The sequence below is a fragment of the Hyla sarda genome, chromosome 1 (assembly GCF_029499605.1).
Source record: "Hyla sarda isolate aHylSar1 chromosome 1, aHylSar1.hap1, whole genome shotgun sequence".
Lineage (NCBI taxonomy): Eukaryota > Metazoa > Chordata > Amphibia > Anura > Hylidae > Hyla > Hyla sarda.
In genome coordinates this window covers 545,333,567-545,352,514 of record NC_079189.1, presented here as the reverse complement: position 1 = coordinate 545,352,514, position 18,948 = coordinate 545,333,567, and the positions used below count along the sequence as shown (strand labels likewise).

Sequence of the window (18,948 nt, the reverse complement as noted above, 5' to 3'; positions counted from 1 at the left end):
TTCCTCAAAACCTGACCAAACTGTATCAAAATGGGTGTACACATTTTAACCCATATACAGTTGAAAACCGTATACGGTTTGAAAAATGATGTCCGGTTGCATCTGTTTTTTGAGAAAAAAAAACGTATATGTTTTTAACTTTTGACTCCATTTTGAATAAAGATTTACTTGTTTGATTGAAATTCCAAGAAAAAACTGTGTAAAGTCAAAAGCCGTATGGAACCATACGTACATAGAGTTCAGTACGGTTCCCATTGACTGCCATGTTAAAAAAAAAAAAAAACATGTATACGGTTTGATACAGTTTTTCACCTGGACCAAAAAACGTGGTAGACTATGGTTTTGGGTACGGGTAAAAAAAACGGACAAAACAGTAAAAGACGCAAAACTGACTAAACCGGATGATGCGTTTGACATACGGTTTACAATGTTAAGTCAGTGCATACAGTTTTCTATACAATTCCATAGGATTTTAACTTGAACTGTACGGAAAATGTTGTGTGCATACACCCTTATATGGTCTGCAGAGCCTGTGTGCAGCTGATATCTACCATTATTTGGTCACCGTATATGGGAATATTTGTAGAAGTGGGGGTAGGGGGCAGTAGCTCCCCTGTTCTCTCCTTCTCTGGCTACTATATATGGTCCTATATCAGTGTTTCCCAACCAGGCTTCCTCCAGATGTTGCAAAACTACAACTCCCAGCATGCCTGGGTAGCCTTTGACAGCCTTTGGCTGTCAAGGCATTCTGGGAGTTGTAGTTTTGCAACACCTGGAGGCACCCTGGTTGGGAAACACTGTCCTATATATTCACATCATGATTTAACCTTACACTTTAGGTATATACTCTGTCAAACAGAGATATACTGCAGATTAACTTTAGTGGCTTAAACATAGTCAATAGACAGTGAAGAAAATCTAAGGAAATCTTACAATCAAGTCAGGAATGTGAAATAAAGGACAATAAATAAAAACGCGTTTCGGGGTGTAGCAACCCCTTCTTCAGATTGGTTAACTGCATCATTTTACCAATCTGAAGAAGGGGTTGCTACACACTGAAACATGTTATTGCTTTATTTATTTGATAAACAAGCTTTTATTTCACATCCCTGACTTGGTTGTGAAATTTCCTTGGACACCTGGGCACCAATTCCATAGGTCATTTTCTTCACTGTCTATTGAGCTCCACTACAGGATTTTCATTGGATACTTCCCGATACCTCTGGGCTTGCACTAAATCCACTTCCATTGTAACTCCGCATGAGGTTACATGCATATTTGACATACGTTCAAGGTGAGCGGCCATTTTATAGGGTCTCCTTCTTTGCCCTCTTAACAGTGGGGTCCATCTCCCTCTCCTCCTTTTTTTAGGGTAACGCACTAGGCGCCTCTTCAGGGCCTTTGTTTACTTCTACACAGGTTAACTCCTTAAGGACCAAGCCAATTTTAACCTTAAGGACCAGGCCAGTTTTATTTTTGTGTTTTCGTTTTTTCCTCCTCGCCTTCTAAAATCCATAACTTTTATATTTCCATCTACAGACCCATAAAAGGGCTTGTTTTTTGTGTGACCCATTGTACTTTGTAATGAAACCTCTAATTTTACCATAAAATGTACGGCAAACCCAAAAAACATATTTTTTTAGGGAGGAAATTTAAAAGAAAACCACAATTTTGCACATTTGAGGGTTTCGTTTTCACACTGCACATTTTACGTTAAAAATGATGTGTTCTTTATTCTGTGGGTCAATACGATTAAAATTATACCCATGGCTAGATACTTTTAAAAAAATTTGTACCGCTTAAAAAAAAAAAAAAAAAAAATCTAAAACTTTTTGAACAAAATCAATAATCTAAAATTGCCCTATTTTGACCACCTATAATTGTTTCATGTTTCCATATATATGGCGGTATGAGGGCTCATTTTTTGCGCCGTCATCTGTACTTTTTATCGATACCACATTTGCATATATGAAACTTTTAGATCATTTTTTGTTGTTGTTTAGAATAAAATGTGACTAAAAAGCAGCATTTTTGTAAACTTTTATTATTTTCTATGTTTACGCCGTTCACCGTACGGGATCATTAACATTATATTTTGATAGTTTGGACACTTACGCATGCGGCAATACCAAATATGTTTATTTTTAAAAAAAGACGGAGACGGAGGGAGGCAGGTGAGGGGACCTCCATCCGCCATTACAGATGATCGGATCCCCGCGGCAGTGCTGCGGGTGATCCGATCATCTATTTTAATGTGTGCACTGCTGCAGATGCTGTGATATGTACTGATCGCGACATCTGAGGGGTTAATGGCGGACATCCGCGAGAGTAATGTCAGCCATTACCGGCGGGTCCCCGGCTGCTGCTAGCAACTGGAACCTGACGCGAGCACTGTTCTGATGCTCGCGGTCACACACAGCACGTAAATTGTGTCCTGGTGCGCTAAGTACCGCCACACCAGGACGTACATTTACGTTCATGGTCTTTAAGGGTTTAAACATAGTCAAGGGCTAGTGTCTATGTTCAGTCCATTTTTTGCATGTATGTGTTTACTTAGTGTGACTAAAAAGTGTGGTCTACCAGTATACCACAGTGTGTGTTGGTAACCCTTTTTGTACATTCTAAGCGTCAGTTTAAATGGTGATGTGAAGAGCCCCCTTGTAGGATAACAGAGGGTTAAAAATCTGTGACTGAGCAATAAGTCTTGCCCTGTTACTAAACTCTTATAAACGGTAGACAGCTGTATGCCTGTGGCCTGTAAGAAGCCTGGTACCGTGCAGAATGTCAAGTTTTAGCTTGGCCCTTTTTGGTTGCTTTTTTTGCGCATACTGGGGGGAACCTTGGGTGAGTTCCTACACTTTTTTTTACCCCAGGACTTGACCCCTGTATCACACACACACACACACACACACACACATATATACTCACTCAACTTCTCTGTACCCCCTGCGATATCCTGCACGGCGCTTTGGCTCTCCTCATACACTGAACAGGGGATGGCTCGAGCCCTCCATGAATCTCTATGGGAGAGTCAAAGCGATCTACTCCTGTATCTCCGGCTCTCAGCTTTGTGTGGTGGTTGACAAAGCTCTGAGACGGGGGAGAGCAGGTGCATCAGACACCAACGGCAACCCCCCCGCCTCCTTTTGTAACAGGCAAAAATTCTCCAACTCTAGAACTGATTAAAGGGTTACTCCAGGATTATTTTTTAAAGGACTATGTCACAGGGGCTGTAAAGTTAGTGTAGTTCATAATATAGTTTCTGTATCTGTGTTTTATGGTGGTCTCTGAATTCTTCTGTGATTTTAGCCCAAAGGTTTATTTTTAACAGCATACAAAATGAGTCATCTCAGGTTTTCCCAGGTTGCAGTGTGTAAGGGTCAGCCCCTAGAATTACCAAACTTCATTACACTGTACTTCTAGTGAGAAAGTCCCACAGACTGTCATGCATTTTTCAGCCACCATATGTCACTGTTGTTGTAAGTGAGAATGAAGTCACAGGATGTCACTGTTGCTTTAACTCCTTAAGGACCAAGCCCATTTTCACCTTAAGGACAGGCCAATTTTATTTTGAGTTTCGTTTTTTCCTCCTCGCCTTCTAAAATCCATAACTCCTTTATATTTCCATCTACAGACCCATATAAGGGCTTGTTTTTTGCATGATCAATTGTACTTTGTAATGAAACCTCATTCTACCATAAAATGTACGGGGAAGCCCCAAAAAAATTTAGGGAGGAAATTTAAATGAAAACCACAATTCTGCATTTTGGAGGGTTTTGTTTTCACACTATACACTTTACGGTAAAAATATTGATCACGGCATCTGAGGGGTTAATGGCGGACATTTGCGCGATCGTGGATGTCAGCCATTACCAGCGGGTCCCCGTCCTGCCGTGTATGACGCGAGCACCGTTCCGATGCTCACGGTCAGACACAGGCCGTAAATATATGTCCTGGTGCGGGAAGTCCCGCCAAACCAGGACGTACATTTACGTCCGTGGTTGTTAAGGGGTTAAAGAAAAAAAAAGTTTTCTTTGAGGAGGAGGGGCCGGGAGTTCCCTGCAGAAAGTCTGTGTGCGTGTACTGGACCCAGCTGTGTGTAAGCTGAGGAAAGGGCTGCTAAGTGTTCCTGGAGAGAGGGACATCTTGCAATCCAGAGACTTTGCAGCAGGATTGGGGCAGAGGACAGAGACCCCAGACAGAGTTGGATTATTCTGTACTTGACCGTGCCTGCAGGCCCCCAGAGAGAGAGGAACAGCTAAGCAAGATTACAGATCAAGAGACCAGACTGCAGTTACCTCCAAGTGACAGAACAAGATAAGCAACTTGCAAAGAAACCAATTACAGACCAGTGCATTATAGACTAACAGCTGCAGACCGCAAGTGACAGATTCAGAGATCTGACTGCAACTACCTTCACATGAGAGACTGAGAAGCAGCTGCTCTGTGACCTACGATACTGTGAGTGTGCACCGCTGCTAACCTGTGGCAGGGTATAGAGCAGGTTCTTTAGATAGAACGTTGCAGCAACGTGTCCCAGTTAGCAGGAATCAGACAGGACCATATTAGAGGAGAGTAGTCTGTATTTCTGTTGTGCGCTGGCAGGAATGCCATCTTAAGTGTACAGTTCAGTAAGCTTTCCTGTTAACCCATGTGAACTGTTATTACTGTTAATCTCATTGCCCGGACGTTATGTTCTGTTGTTTAATAAAGCCGGTTTCTGCTTCAACCTGATTGTCTGCTGTACCGTACTTGAATCCTGCACTACGGTCTCCTACTCCTCTGACTGCTATAAGTGCGGCCCGAGACATTACATCACTAGTCACTTGATCAGAGGGAGCCTGCCTTTGCTTCAATGGGTGGAGCGAATGCTGGGGGGGGCGGAAGATCATTCTGTTGTTGCAACAGCTGGAGGCACTCTGGTCAGAAAACACTGATCTATTGCATTGCAGGGATCACAGGTGTGTTTCAATGAGTACCCCACTGATGTGTGGGAGGGAGAAAAGTGGCCTCACACTTACAAACAAGGAATCATGGGATTAGTAGTTTAGGGAATTGACTCCAACATGAAATAGCCAGTTCACAAAAAGCCTCAGCTTTATGGTAATCTCAGGATAGCTATTTAGCCCCATAGACAAGCATAGATCCTTCCTAAGTATGGCTATTACTGTCTGGCAGGTACATGCTAAAAATCACCTTATGGTGAATAACCCCTTTAAACTGCACCAGATTTATTAAGAGGCTTGCGTCTTTTAATAAATCAAACACCATTTACTCCAAAAAAAAATTTTGTTTTTTAAAGATGGTCAACACTAGTTTACCAGTCTTAATAAATGCGGGCCCTAGTGGCAGTGACATAGTAATGCAAAGTTCTACAGTTTTCTGGCATTGACTGTAGTGCCAATCATATTAGGTAAGATCCTGAACCAGAACAGACCGCAGTGATAGTTTCAAATCTATTGTCACGTACCACATTAATGTAAAGGAACTGATAACACTTGCTGCTTCAATAAATATAGAGCATGCATACAGTACTATATGAACCCTTAGAACCAAGCACCAATTAGGCTCTGTTCAAATGACGGCATTTCCGTGGGGCGGAAATATCTGCTTTTAAAAATTCAGATTCCAACCTCCACAGAAAGAAATGACATGTCAATTCTTTCTGCGGAATCTGCTCTGAAATGCATTGCTGTCTATAGAGATGGCCCATTTCTGAGTAGTACTAGGGCCGGAATGTTCTGCAGATGCCCAATGTCTGGCCAGAAATTTTCCAGGCGGACATTCTACCTACCTTTAACAAAAGGTTTTTCTAACTGTAGTGACAGATGTCCATGATCAGTTCCCGATGACAGTGAATTCATTATCCAGATTAATGATCTTCATAAGAAATTCATAGAAGCGTAGCGGAAGAAAACCCAACCTAAAAACCTGACCATCTGATGAATGACTTACATTATGAGCTGTAAACTTTCTATCTGTAAGCAGCCATGGCTTCCCGCACTTTATTTATGCAGTTGACACACCTGGTCAAACTCACGAGTATGTATTCAGACAAGGGACAACATGGATCCATACAATCTCCGACTTGTATTACAACACCCATAGCAGTCTTAAACACTACCATATGGCTTCATTGAATGTCCTGTGCAAGGAACCTAAGAAAGTTAACCTAATGACTTGAAATTTACCAAAAAAGCCAAAGAAGAAATCATGCAATGCCTTCTCTATTAGAATGTATATAAAACATTGAAATTGGAACTTCATAATTTAAACTCTGCCCCCTTGACAGATGACATAGTAATAAGATTATTAAATCGGATTCCCTTCACCTGCCATGGGTTTAACTATCTTTACCACATCAGATGCCATGTACACTTTTTTTTGCTATGATCTACAAGATAGCTTTATGATACATATTTTACCTAATGAAAATAAAAATAAATAAATCAAAATGTGCAATATATTTAAAGCAGATAAAATGCTACATTCTCTCCCTTTAAATTACATTAGGATTTTTTTTTCTTACATCGCATATACCTGATTAAAATAAGCAAAACATTGGGTATTATTTGCATGACAGAGTAGGAAATTCTTTATTGGATCATGGAACATAAGATTGGATGTGAAGCATGTAGAGGTAACAGGGGACTTACAGCGTCAGCTGGAAAATCCTACATTATAATTTATCAGTCACGAAATAAAAAAAAGAAATAAAAAAAGGAACAAAGAAAGACCCTTTTTTTTATTTTTTATTTTTTTACTTTGTAAATAAAAAGTTGACCAGTAACCCATTGCAACCAGACTGTTTCATAATTTATATATATATATATATATATATATATATATATATATATATATACACACACATTTTTATTTATTTATTTATTTTTAAAGGCCTCTGAAAAGTAACCTGATTAGTTTCTATGGGCAACTAATCCAATTTTCCTATAAATTTTGATGGCAACAAAAAGTGGGCAGAGAATAAGACTCTATAATCCCATACAGCAGACACTCCCCACACCAACTTCTATATTAATCCTTTAAATTATGACAGAGAAGGGAATTAAATGGGTACTCCAGCGGAACCCCTTTTTTTTTTTCAAATCAACTGGTGCCAGAAAGTTAAACAGATCTGTAAATTCCTTCTATTTAAAAATCTTAATCCTTCCAGTAGTTATCAGCTGCTGTATGCTCCAGAAGAAGTTGTCTAGTTCTCTTCTGCCTGACCACAGTGCTCTCTGCTGACACATCTGCCTGTGTCAGGAACTGTCCAGAGCAGGATAGGTTTGCTATGGGGATGTGCTCCTGCTCTGGACAGTTCCTGACACAAGCAGAGGTGTCAGCAGAGAGCACTGTGGTCAGGCAGAAGAGAACTAGACAACTACTGGAGCATACAGCAGCTGATAAGTACTGGAAAGATTAAGATTTTTAAATATTAGTATTCTACAAATCTGTTAAACTTGTTGGCACCAGATGAAAAAAAAAAAAAGTGTTTTGCACAGGAGTACCACTTTACAAAATTAAAAGTTGGGACCACCATTAAAATCGCAAAAACCATGGTCAACTGATCCTTGAACATCTATTCTCAACAGCTGTCTAATTTACTGTCAATCACTTCCAAACAAGTTCAGCGCTAAAGAATGAATGGATAACTTGTAATCTTGGGGTAATCCCAGCATGTGTGTTATAAGCTTTTAATATGAGCTTTTAAGAGTGAATAAGTTAAGTCTTTTTTTTTTGTTTTTTTTTAATTCCCATTAAATCTAGTGGGATTGGGGTTCATAACAATGAATAGCTCTAAGCACTTGTCCATCCTACAATGTGGTCACCCCCTTTATGCCATTCATATGCGCAAACAGGGCACAGGAAATTGGGTTGTCTTAGCAAGTCTCTCACCGAGCCTGCCACTCAAGGACCCCTCTTACCCTAATGTAGACTGCTGCATACGTGATTGTATTTTTATGCCTTATTCACATTATTTCCTTTATTACTTCATCTTCTGTTCACTTTTTGATGCCCTCAGGCATGTTTTGAATTTTGCTACGATATTCTGAGCCATCTTGAGCCCACAGGACATCCACCAGTGTCAGTCATAACACCTATTGGTTGACTTTCTGTATGCAAATATTTTGTGTCAAGCCCCCCTCACACCTACATCACCTCCTTGTTAAAGGGGTACTCTGCCCCTAGACATCTTATCCCCTATCCTTACCAGACACCCGGTACACAAAGCAAACTTTGCTCCATGCTGGATGACTGGCGATGTGGGTTGGAGGCTCATGACATCACAGCCATGCCCCCTCCAATGCAAGTCTATGTGAGGGGGCGTGACGGCCGTCACGCCCCCTCACATAGACTTGCATTGAGGGGGCGTGGCCATGACCTCTCGAATCTCCGGAGCTTCCCCCGATGCTCTAAACGATGCTCTCCATGCCGGATGCAGCAGGGAGATTGTGGAGATGTTGGTGCAAATTTAGTCAACTGTGTTAACTTACAAAATGAGAAGTCCAGAATCAAAACTTTCTGGGCAACGAATAGTCAAATCGCCCTAATAAAAGGTTATGAGTTGTAAATTTATTATCATTTAAGTGTAATGTGCAATTTAATACAGGGAACTATAACTGCTACTATGTGAACTCAGAGACACAAACTGCTAATGCAATAATAATTGAAGATTATTTTTAAGTAAACCCATATAGTGCCAAAACAAGCACTTTGCTCAGATAGAGCTTAAGGGTTCATCCATCTCAAAAAGGTTTTCCTGCAGTCCTCAAGTCAATGACTTACACAACCTATTAACATAAGCTCCTTTTATTACTCCCACGGTTTTGCATATTATCAAGTAAAAACACATCAGCTGGTAAAAGATCAGCACTAAAATTAGGACCAGTTTCAGACAAAATGTGACCTTCTGCAAATTCATAAGGGAGCCCCAGCTATTTTACTAACAACAATTGCATTCTGTCAATTCAGAAGGCATTGTGCACGTAGTAGCAGTTATTAAATACTGTATCTACACCATCACCAGATTATATACACACACACACACACACACACACACACACACGTGTGTGTGTCAATCCATTTGTTTTGGGGATCGATGTCATGTAGACTGCTCAAAATAAAATCAATAAAAAAGGGAACAACACAATGTAACTCACAATGTATGCAAGTCAATCACACTTCTGTCCACTCAGAAAGCAACACTGATTGACAATTTCACATGCTGTTGTGCAAATGGAACAGACAACAGGTGGAAATTAGGCAATTAGCAAGACACTCCCAATAAAGGAGTGGTTTTGCAGGTGGTGACCACAGACCACTTCTCAGTTCCTATGATTTCTGGCTGATGTTTTGGTCCCTTTTGAATGCTGGTGGTGCTTTCACTCTAGTGGTAGCATGAGACAGAGTCTACAACCCATACAAGTGGCTCAGGTAGTGCAGCTAATCCAGGATGGCACATCCATGTGAGCTGTGGGAAGGTTTGCTCTGTCTGTCAGCGTAGTGTCCAGAGCATGGAGGAGCTACCAGGAGAAAGGCCAGTACATCAGGAGACGTGGAGGAGGCCGTAGGTGGGCAACAACCCAGCAGCAGGATAGTTACCTCCACCTTTGTGCAAGGAGGAGCAGGAGGAGCACTGCCAGTGCCCTGCAAAATGACCTCCAGCAGGCCACAAATGTGTGTATGTCCACTCAAACTGTCAGAAACAGACTCCATGATGTGGTATGAAGGCCAGACGTCCACAGGTGGGGGTTGTGCTTACAGCCCAACACCGTGCAGGATGTTTGGCATTTTCCAGAGAACACAAAGATTGGCAAATTTGCCACTGGCGCCCTGTGCTCTTCACAGATGAAAGCAGGTTCACACTGAGCACATGTGACAGACGTGACAGAGTATGGAGACGCTGTGGAGAACATTCTGCTGCCTGCAACATCCTCCAGCATGACCGGTTTGGCAGTGGGTCAGTAATGGTGTGAGGTGGCATTTCTTTGGGGGCCCTCCATGTGCTTGCCAGAGGTAGCCTGAAAGCCATTAGGTACCGAGATGAGATCCTCAGACTCCTTGTAAGACCATATGCTAGTGCAGTTGGCCCTGGTTTCCTCCTAATGCAAGACAATGCTAGACCTCATGTGGCTGGAGTGTCTCAGCAATTCCTGCAAGAGGAAGGCATTGATGCTATGGACTGGCCCGCCCGTTCCCCAGACCTGAATCCGATTGAGCACATCTGGGACATCATGTCTCGCTCCATTCATTATCCCTCAGGAGACCATCCACCAACTCATCAGGAACATGCCCAGGCGATGTAGGGAGGTCATAAGGGCACGTGGAGGCCACACACACTACTGAACCTCATTTTGACTTGTTTTAAGGACATTACATCAATGTTGGATCAGCCTGTAGTGTGGTTTTCCACTTTGATTTTGAGTGTGACTCCATATCCAGACCTCCATGGGTTGATAAATTTGATTTCCATTGATCATTTTTGTGTGATTTTGTTGTCAGCACATTCAACAATGTAAAGATGAAAGTATTTCATACGATTAGTTCATTAATTCAGATCTAGAATGTGCTTTCTTAGTGTTCCCTTTATTTTTTTGAGCAGTGTACTTACTGTTTGAGCAGTTAATCAAAGATTTATCAAAGCCTCCTGACACAGCAGAGGATGATACATTGTTGGAAGAGAGGGAGAAGCGAGGGAGTCTGAGACAACACCATACTGCAAATAAAAAAAAGTGTACACCCTGGCGGCCTGGTATTTGGTGCACCAGGACATACATGTACGTCCTTAGTCCGTCTGGACTATGAAGTGAGTGTAGGAGCTGCACTCTCTTTATAGATTACGGGTGCTGGCTGCCATCAGCAGCTTTGGACTTTACGGCAGTGGTGGACATCAACGATCATGCAGATCTGTCATTAACCCTTCAGATGCCTGATCAAGCATTTGAAGTATTAGGGAGCTTATAGAAACTCATCAGACTACCTGTGGCATGATTGCTGGGGTCTGATCTGTCAAGATGGTGACCAGACCTCAACGGCTCCTGCGATCGTTTCCTCTGGTCTGGCCAGAGAGGTAGATTGGAAATAACACTGATCAGTGCTATGCCTATGCATAGCAATGAACAGTTAAAGCATTTGAAAGGTTGCTATAAGTAGTCCCCTTTGGGAACAAAAAAAAAAAAAAACGTTAAAAGAAAAAAAAAAACATTCTCATAAATGTGAATAAGTCCCTTCACACTACAGAATGTAGCAGAAAGTAAGCAGCCAAGAGAATGATCTCGGTCATTCTGAAGGCAGAATACATTGCTGTCTGATTTAGTCGGCGTCTCAGTGTGATCCTAGCCTTAAAGTTAAAATTTCTAAAATGGTTTCTACTGATGTCTGCCGCAATAACCGTGGTCTTAAGCAAACTATAATACCACCAATAACCACAACTGCATTATGTGAATGGGATCTTCGGCCACGAGTGAATTTGGCTAAACATTGGGAACATTCTAATAAAGTTGTTGCATCTCTTTAGCTTAATTAATTTCCTGCTTATTCTCATTTAGCAAACATCCTGCTATTAGGATTTTAGTATAGATTCTTCCTAGAACAGAGAAACATTTTGACTATTCCTGCCAGCGGAATATACCCTGCAGCAATCTGCTCTCTTCCTTGTGTTTAGATGCTAAAGCAAACAATTTTATGACAAGAACTGTATGTACTGGAGGACTTGGAGCAGAATTAAAATGAATATTAAGCAGTAAAGAAGTAACGCTTGCTGCGCTCATCCCAATATGACAAAGGTCTACTGGAGGAAAAAACTGCTAATTCTACACTATTCACTATACGATGAGGAGACTAGTCCCAAAAGAGAATGTTTTCGCAATCTCAAAGTACCGAAAACAGATCATCATCATCATCATACCTCCAAATATTGGCATGAAGTTTGGCAGCTTGGTATAAAGTATCTAAATTATCTTTAAAGGAATGTGAATATTATAGAACCTGCTTCAGAGAAGAATAGAATTATGGTCAGCCATTATTCAGCATGTGTTCTGCAGTATTAACAAAGAAGACTTGTAAGAAGGTACCAGAAGATCCTTATCTTATTTGGTGCATTGTGTTACTCACTCAAAACGGAAATATTGTTGAGCCTCTAACATTTTTTTCTTTATTTTATACAATGTGTCATCGTCATGTTGTGGTATGTTTTCCTTTTACAGTCTTCAACATGGGAATATGTCGTTTTTGGCGATATGTTTTCTAATATTTTATTTTACAATGTAGATTTAAAAAAAAAAAAAATAAAATAAAATCCTGAAATCTTGCAGTTTCCATATTGGACACTAGGCCCAAAACTAAGCTGAGACTTTGTTCTGTAGAGATCATTTCCCATCATTGCTCTTCTTATTAACAAAGTCAGGAGAACAGTGAAAGACGACATGTGAAAGACGACACAAGTGTACAGATAACAGAAATACACAGAATAGCTGTTGCTCACACATCAGCCTCTCCCTCCCTATAGAACAACCTTTGAAAAGTTCAACGTGCATGCCCAGACCCCTTCCCTATTCATGTGAATGAAAAAGCTTCCGTATATTAATGCTATTGTTGCCTATGGGGCCTGCCACAAAGCATATCACTAAATGCAACTCAGGCAAGATGGTAGCCCACATAATAAAATGTTTAAAAAAAATAAAAATAAATCACAAAGTAGAAAATAGTAGACTAGAAAAAAAAGGTTTCAGTATCTGGCTCTCATCATTTATAATAATAAAAAAAAAAAAAAAATACAACAAGAGTAGGAAGGCCTCCAGGAGAAGCCATGTGGATTAGGAATGCTATTAGTGAGGCCTATCATATTTAGTGACTTTCTTCTCACCTACACCTGAAAGCCCACTCTACCAGAGCTGTATCTAGGTCTTGGGCTGAAAAATCTTGTGCTTCTTTAGAACAAATTTCTAGGTCTGACACATGGTCCAGGCAAACAGTTCCTTTGGCAGGAAGGTCTTGCAAGTGGTGGTCCATCTCTAATTTGTCTAGTTGGTATTCTCCTAGTGGTGCTGTCAGAGGTGAGGAAGGAAACATTAGTCTCAATGGAAAGTTTATTTTTATTTTTTTAAATCCTCCATGACAGCACCCCATTTTTCCTCCCTATAGTTTGTAAATAGTTTACCTCCAACAATGTTTTTACTGCATTGGTGGTATAGGGAAGGGGCCTTTAACCTGTAGTGTGTGCAGTGGTACAAGGTACTAGAGCGGTATCTCATTCAAGTCAACGGGCAATGCTGTAGTACCTTGCATCACCACTACTAATGGTACAGGGATAGAGCACAATGGTCCCTTTAAACAGATAATTGTCAGGGAAGCTGAGAGAAGCAAAACCACTTTAGTCCATTTAACGCAAGAGGTTGCATTTCAGCCCCATTCACTTTGTTTTATGTGCAATTATGTTAAAGCTGAAAAGTATTTTAACTGGCAAACATACCACTGGAGGATTCCCTGCATCCTTTTGATACCATGAACTGAAAGATAAATGCTCCAATTGTCTTTATGTCTCTCATATATACTTTAGATAATAAAAGCAGGCATGCAGAAAAAAAACAAAAAAAAAAAAACAAAAGCAGTGTTGTTGCTGAAGTACATGGAAACTGAATTACTGGGTTGGTAAGTCTAGTTTTCATTTTCCATATAAAAGCACCAGGAGATGTAATTATGGTGGAGGCAGATAGGTTGCAGACTAATAATAAGTTTCAGTAGAAGTTATTTTTTCTTGATCACTGTCAGCCGTGCCCTCCATAATATGGTAACTTGGGACAATAACTTGCTTTGGTAATGGCTTTACATGCCTTTATAATGTAGTGCTAACAATTCTAATTTAGAAAAAAAGGCACAATGTATAAATACCATTGGTCTATGGTTTTTCAATAAAAAAGGAGGCTGCCATGTAAAACCAGTCTGACATTCTTTCATGTCTCCTATTGGTGCAACTAAGATTTTAACTTTTACTGCACTGTAGAATAATTACAGAAATTATCACAGCATCAAACATGAAAAATAGGAGCCATTACAAGCTGGTCATGTTTGTCCCATTTTAGTTCTTCAAAAATAATTGAAGACTACACTGTGTAGCCAATATTTAGATTTTGTTATTGACTGTATGTCCTTGGGGAGATTCTGATTGGCTAGTATAAGTGTTCTTCTGGAGGAGGGCACATTTGCATACTTTTTTACCAATGGAGTATTGCCTTAAAGCAAACCTTTAATATCACAGAAAAAAATAATAATAATAATGCTTATATATGTTACTCACTGGGTCATGCAGATGCTTTACAAGTCTTTTTACATATCTAGCTTCTGTGTTTGGCTTACACATCCCTCTGTTCTGCTGCTTACTTATTTTGACATCCACTTCTCATGAAGGGGTAAATGTCTTGAGGCAAGCACTGAGTCTGTCCTCACTCACCATGCATTAACTTCTGCCCTGAGTCTTCTGTGCTGGGTGTCTTCATCCAATCATAGGCTTTTCTGTAACCCCTCCTCTCACGTTGCAGTCTGATAGACAGGACAGAAGTGTGCACTGAGGAGTGCTAGTCTCGCCCTCACTTACTGAACTTTGTATCAGCCTGTGCTTTAGCTGGGACATAGATGATGCATTATGACAGCATTATGTTCTGGATGGTATGGATACTGCTAATGATTTATTTTTAATAAGCCATGATTTCTATAAAAAGGAGATAAAACCATTTTATGAAGTATATTCGCTATAAATATTTAATATTTTGCCAAGATGTACAACCTATAAAAGAGTTTTTGATTCTGACAGTGTCCATTTAACCCCTTAACGACGAAGGACGTAAATGTACGTCCTGGTGATGTGGTACTTAACGCACCAGGACGTACATTTACGTCCTAAGTATAACCGCGGGCATCGGAGCGATGCCCGGATCATGCGCGGCAGGTCTCGGCTGTTGATCGCAGCCAGGGACCCGCCGGTAATGGCGGACACCCGCGATCCCGCAGATGGACGCCATTAACCCCTCAGATGCCGTGATCAATACAGATCACGGCATCTGCAGCATCACGGTCACTTAAATGGATGATCGCATCGCCCGCAGCAATCCGATCATCCAGCACGGCAGACGGAGGTCCCCTCACCTGCCTCCGCTGCCTTCCAGGAGTCTTCTGCTCTGATCTGCCTTCCCGCAGACCAGAGCAGAAGATGACCGATAGCACTGAACAGGATTAGCAATCGAATGATTGCTATAAATAGTCCCCTATGGGGACTATTAAAGTGTAAAAGTAAAAAAAAAAATTGAGAAACCCCCTCCCCCAATAAAAACGTAAATTGTCCCATTTTTCCTATTTCACCCCCAGTGTTAAAAAAATATTTCATATACATATTTGGTATCGCCGCATGCTTAAATATCTGAAATATTAAACTAAAATGTTAATGATACCGTACGGTGAACGTAAAAAAAAAAAGTCCAAAATAGCTGCTTTTTTATAACTTTATAAAAAATGTATTAAAAGTTTTATATAAGCAAATATGGTATCAATAAAAAGTACAGATCACGGTGCAAAAAAATGAGCCCTCATACCACCGCTTATACGGAAAAATGAAAAAGTTATGGGTCTTCAAAATAGGGGGATTTTAAACGTACTCATTTGGTTAAAAAGTTTGTGATTTTCTTTTTTTAAGCGCAACAGTAATAGAAAAGTAGGTTATCATGGGTATCATTTTAATCATATTGACCCAAAGAATAAATAACACGTCATTTTTACTGTAAATTGTACAGCGTGAAAACGAAATCTTCCAAAATTAGCAAAATTGCGGTTTTCTTTTTAATTTCCCCACACAAATAGTATTTTTTTGGTTGCGCCATACATTTTATGGTAAAGTGAGTGATGGCATTACAACGGACAACTGGTTGCGCAAAAAACAAGCCCTCATACTAGTCTGTGGATGAAAATATAAAAGAGTTATGATTTTTTGAAGGCGAGGAGGAACAATCAAAAACGTTAAAATAAAATTGTCTGCGTCCTTAAGGCCCAAATGGGCTGCGTCCTTAAGGGGTTAAAAGTCCACATGTACCATTGATCTCTTCAGAGTTAGTCAGTAGGCCCCTCCCCAAGCTTTACATAAAAGACGATGGGCACAATAATTTAAGAGGGAACATCAAAAATTGCAGCTGATTGTGTCTAGCACCATTGGCACTCCCCCAGTCTACATATAAAGGCTCTCCTACACATTAGGCCAGGCAAATTTGGGCAAGACATGACAACAGTCTAATGTGTATGGAGGCCTTCCAGATATCCTGTGACAAGTTCAGGGCGAAAAGCCACCTCCAGAACGGTCATCTGGTAGTTTACTCCCCCTTCTTATTTAGAACAAACATTTGGACCATACAAACATGTATGGGGGTAAAGGTGGATTCACATCATGTTTTTGTTATAAGGTTGCTGTATACGGTTTTCATTGACCTATCATAGAAAAACATACACAACTAGACGTGTCCTGTTGTGTAAGTTTTTTTTTTTACAAGTATGGTTTTGTGCATTTTTTTCCCATACACAAAACCATGGTAAAGTTTGGTTGTCAATCCAAGGAGATGCAGAAGCCATGCCTTAATGCTGCAGTACTTTGTTCCATGATGGGAATACTAGTACCCCCCCCCCCCCCCCCCCCCTTGCTGTGGGAGTCTGCGGGCAGCTGTTGCAACTCTGCGGAAGCACTTGTACTACTACTTTCATCATAGAACAGAGTCTGTTCCATATTGAGAGTAGTAGTACAGAGTGACTGTACAGGGGCTAAGGGACCAATCACACTGGGCCTCACCACCAATCAGGGCTCCCGATGGGAAATATGAAGTTACAGTGCAGAGATTTGCTATTTCCCACATCACCAGCTGGCTAGGGAGCAAAGCTGCATGGCTCCCACTTCACAGGTTTAAAAGTTAGGATCGCAGCAGGTCTCAGGAGTGAGACCTGTTGCTATCGGTCCCTTTATCCCCTATACTACTCCTCCCAATGTGGAACAGACTATTCCATGATAGGAGTAGTAACAGCACTCACACGGGGTCACCACATCCGCCCACAGTCTCCCGCAGGTGGCTGTTTAATGACTTTTTGTGTAATGACTCTTTGACCACATGGTTCTTATAACATCCAATTTTGTATACAGTTTTGTCATTTTTTTTTTTTTTGGGGAGGGGGGGGGGGGGAATATAGTATAGCAAAAACATGATGTGAACCTAGCATAATTGGTAGAGAAAGCAGTAAGTGATTGAACTGCATGATCACTTTAAAGGGGTACTCCCATGGAAAGTTAAACAGATTTGAAAATTACTTCTATTAAAAAAAAATCTTTCCAGTACTTTTTAGGGTCTGTATACTACAGAGGAAATGGTTTTCTTTTTTGAACACAGTGCTCTCTGCTGACATCTCTGTCCATTTTAGGAACTGTCCAGAGCACAATATGTTTGCTATGGGGATTTTCTTCTACTCCGGACAGTTCTTAAAATGGACAGAGTGTGGTCATGATGTCAGCACAGAGCTCCATGTTCCAAAAAGAAAAGAATTTCCTCTGTAGTATTCAGCAGCTAATAAGTACTGGAAGGAGTAAGATTTTTTTAATAGAAGTAATTTACAAATCTTTCTGGCACCAGTTGATTTAAAAAAAAAAAAAAAAGGTTTCCACGGGAGTACCCCTTTAAGTCACTTTTCTAAAAAAGCACCTAAACCGATGTCTATGGATGGGTGGCTCTTCCTTTTAGAAAAAGACTGGCATAGAATGAAATAACTTTCTTCCTTCTGAAGAGGAGCACATTTGCATATTATTCCTACAAAAGCATTGTAAAAGAACAAAAACAAAAAAAAAAAGTTGATACAACCCCACACCCCCAAGCTTTAGATAGCCATCTCTACACCTGCCCAATCTTTCAGGTGCAACTACCACCACCAGATATAAACATAGGACAGGAAGCCGCATCACTGCAGGTAAAGGGCAGCAAAGATTCCAGTCTTCTATTCCAATATCAGATGCTACCAGATTTTTGTAATGTGAATAAGTACACTACGTATCTAATTTCATTTGTTTTAAGATTATCTTCCTAACATGCAGGCAATCATGAGAACATTTGGGATGGAATGCTGAGCCAAGAAAGATTTGATCCTCTGTCTGAGAGAGATGTCAGTAATCTTCCTGGGAAAAAAAAACAAATAACGATTGAGTGCAGAAGTCAAGATTTCTTCAGCCTCAAGATATCTGACATTAAAGGGGTATTCCAGGCAAAAAAAAATTTTTGTATATCAACTGGTTCCGGAAAGTTAAACAGATTTGTAAATTACTTCTATTAAAAAAATCTTAATCCTTGCAATAGTTATTAGCTTCTGAAGTTGAGTTGTTTTTTTTTTCTGTCTAACTGCTTTCTGATGACTCACGTCCCGGGAGCTGTGCAGTTCCTATGGGGATATTCTCTTATCATGCAGAGCTCCCGGGACGTGACATCATCATTGAGCAGTTAGACAGAAAATTTCAGAAGCTAATAACTATTGGAAGGATTAAGATTTTTTAATAGAAGTAATTTACAAAACTGTTTAACTTTCCGGAGCCAGTTGATATATAAAAAAAAACTTTTTTGCCTGGAATACCCTTTTAAACCTTTTCCTTCCTGACATAATATAAGCAGAAGTAATTTATTATCTTACTGTATCAAGGGTTTAACCCTCACCAAACTGCACCCTAACACATATTCAGAAGAAAATGAGAAAGTAATGTTGAAAGGATTAAAAAACTACTAATAGGACACAGGCAAACATCTGCAAGAGGAAATTCTGTGTGGATTCTACTTTCAGCAGCCTCCCATTGATAGGATGCAGCAGCTCAGTTCACACGTTGTATGTTCCATAGTGGAGCATCTGACACGGAATTTGATTTTGCGGAAAGAATGCAAAAATCTA

The 18,948-nt window shown here is 40.4% G+C and overlaps 1 protein-coding gene across 4 annotated transcripts in view; it reads right to left on the bottom strand.

The window, feature by feature from the left end:
- Nucleotides 1–18,948, bottom strand: part of MAST4 (microtubule associated serine/threonine kinase family member 4) — a 632,006-nt gene that overhangs the window by 579,270 nt on the left and 33,788 nt on the right. The gene's annotated exons all lie outside the window — the stretch shown is intronic.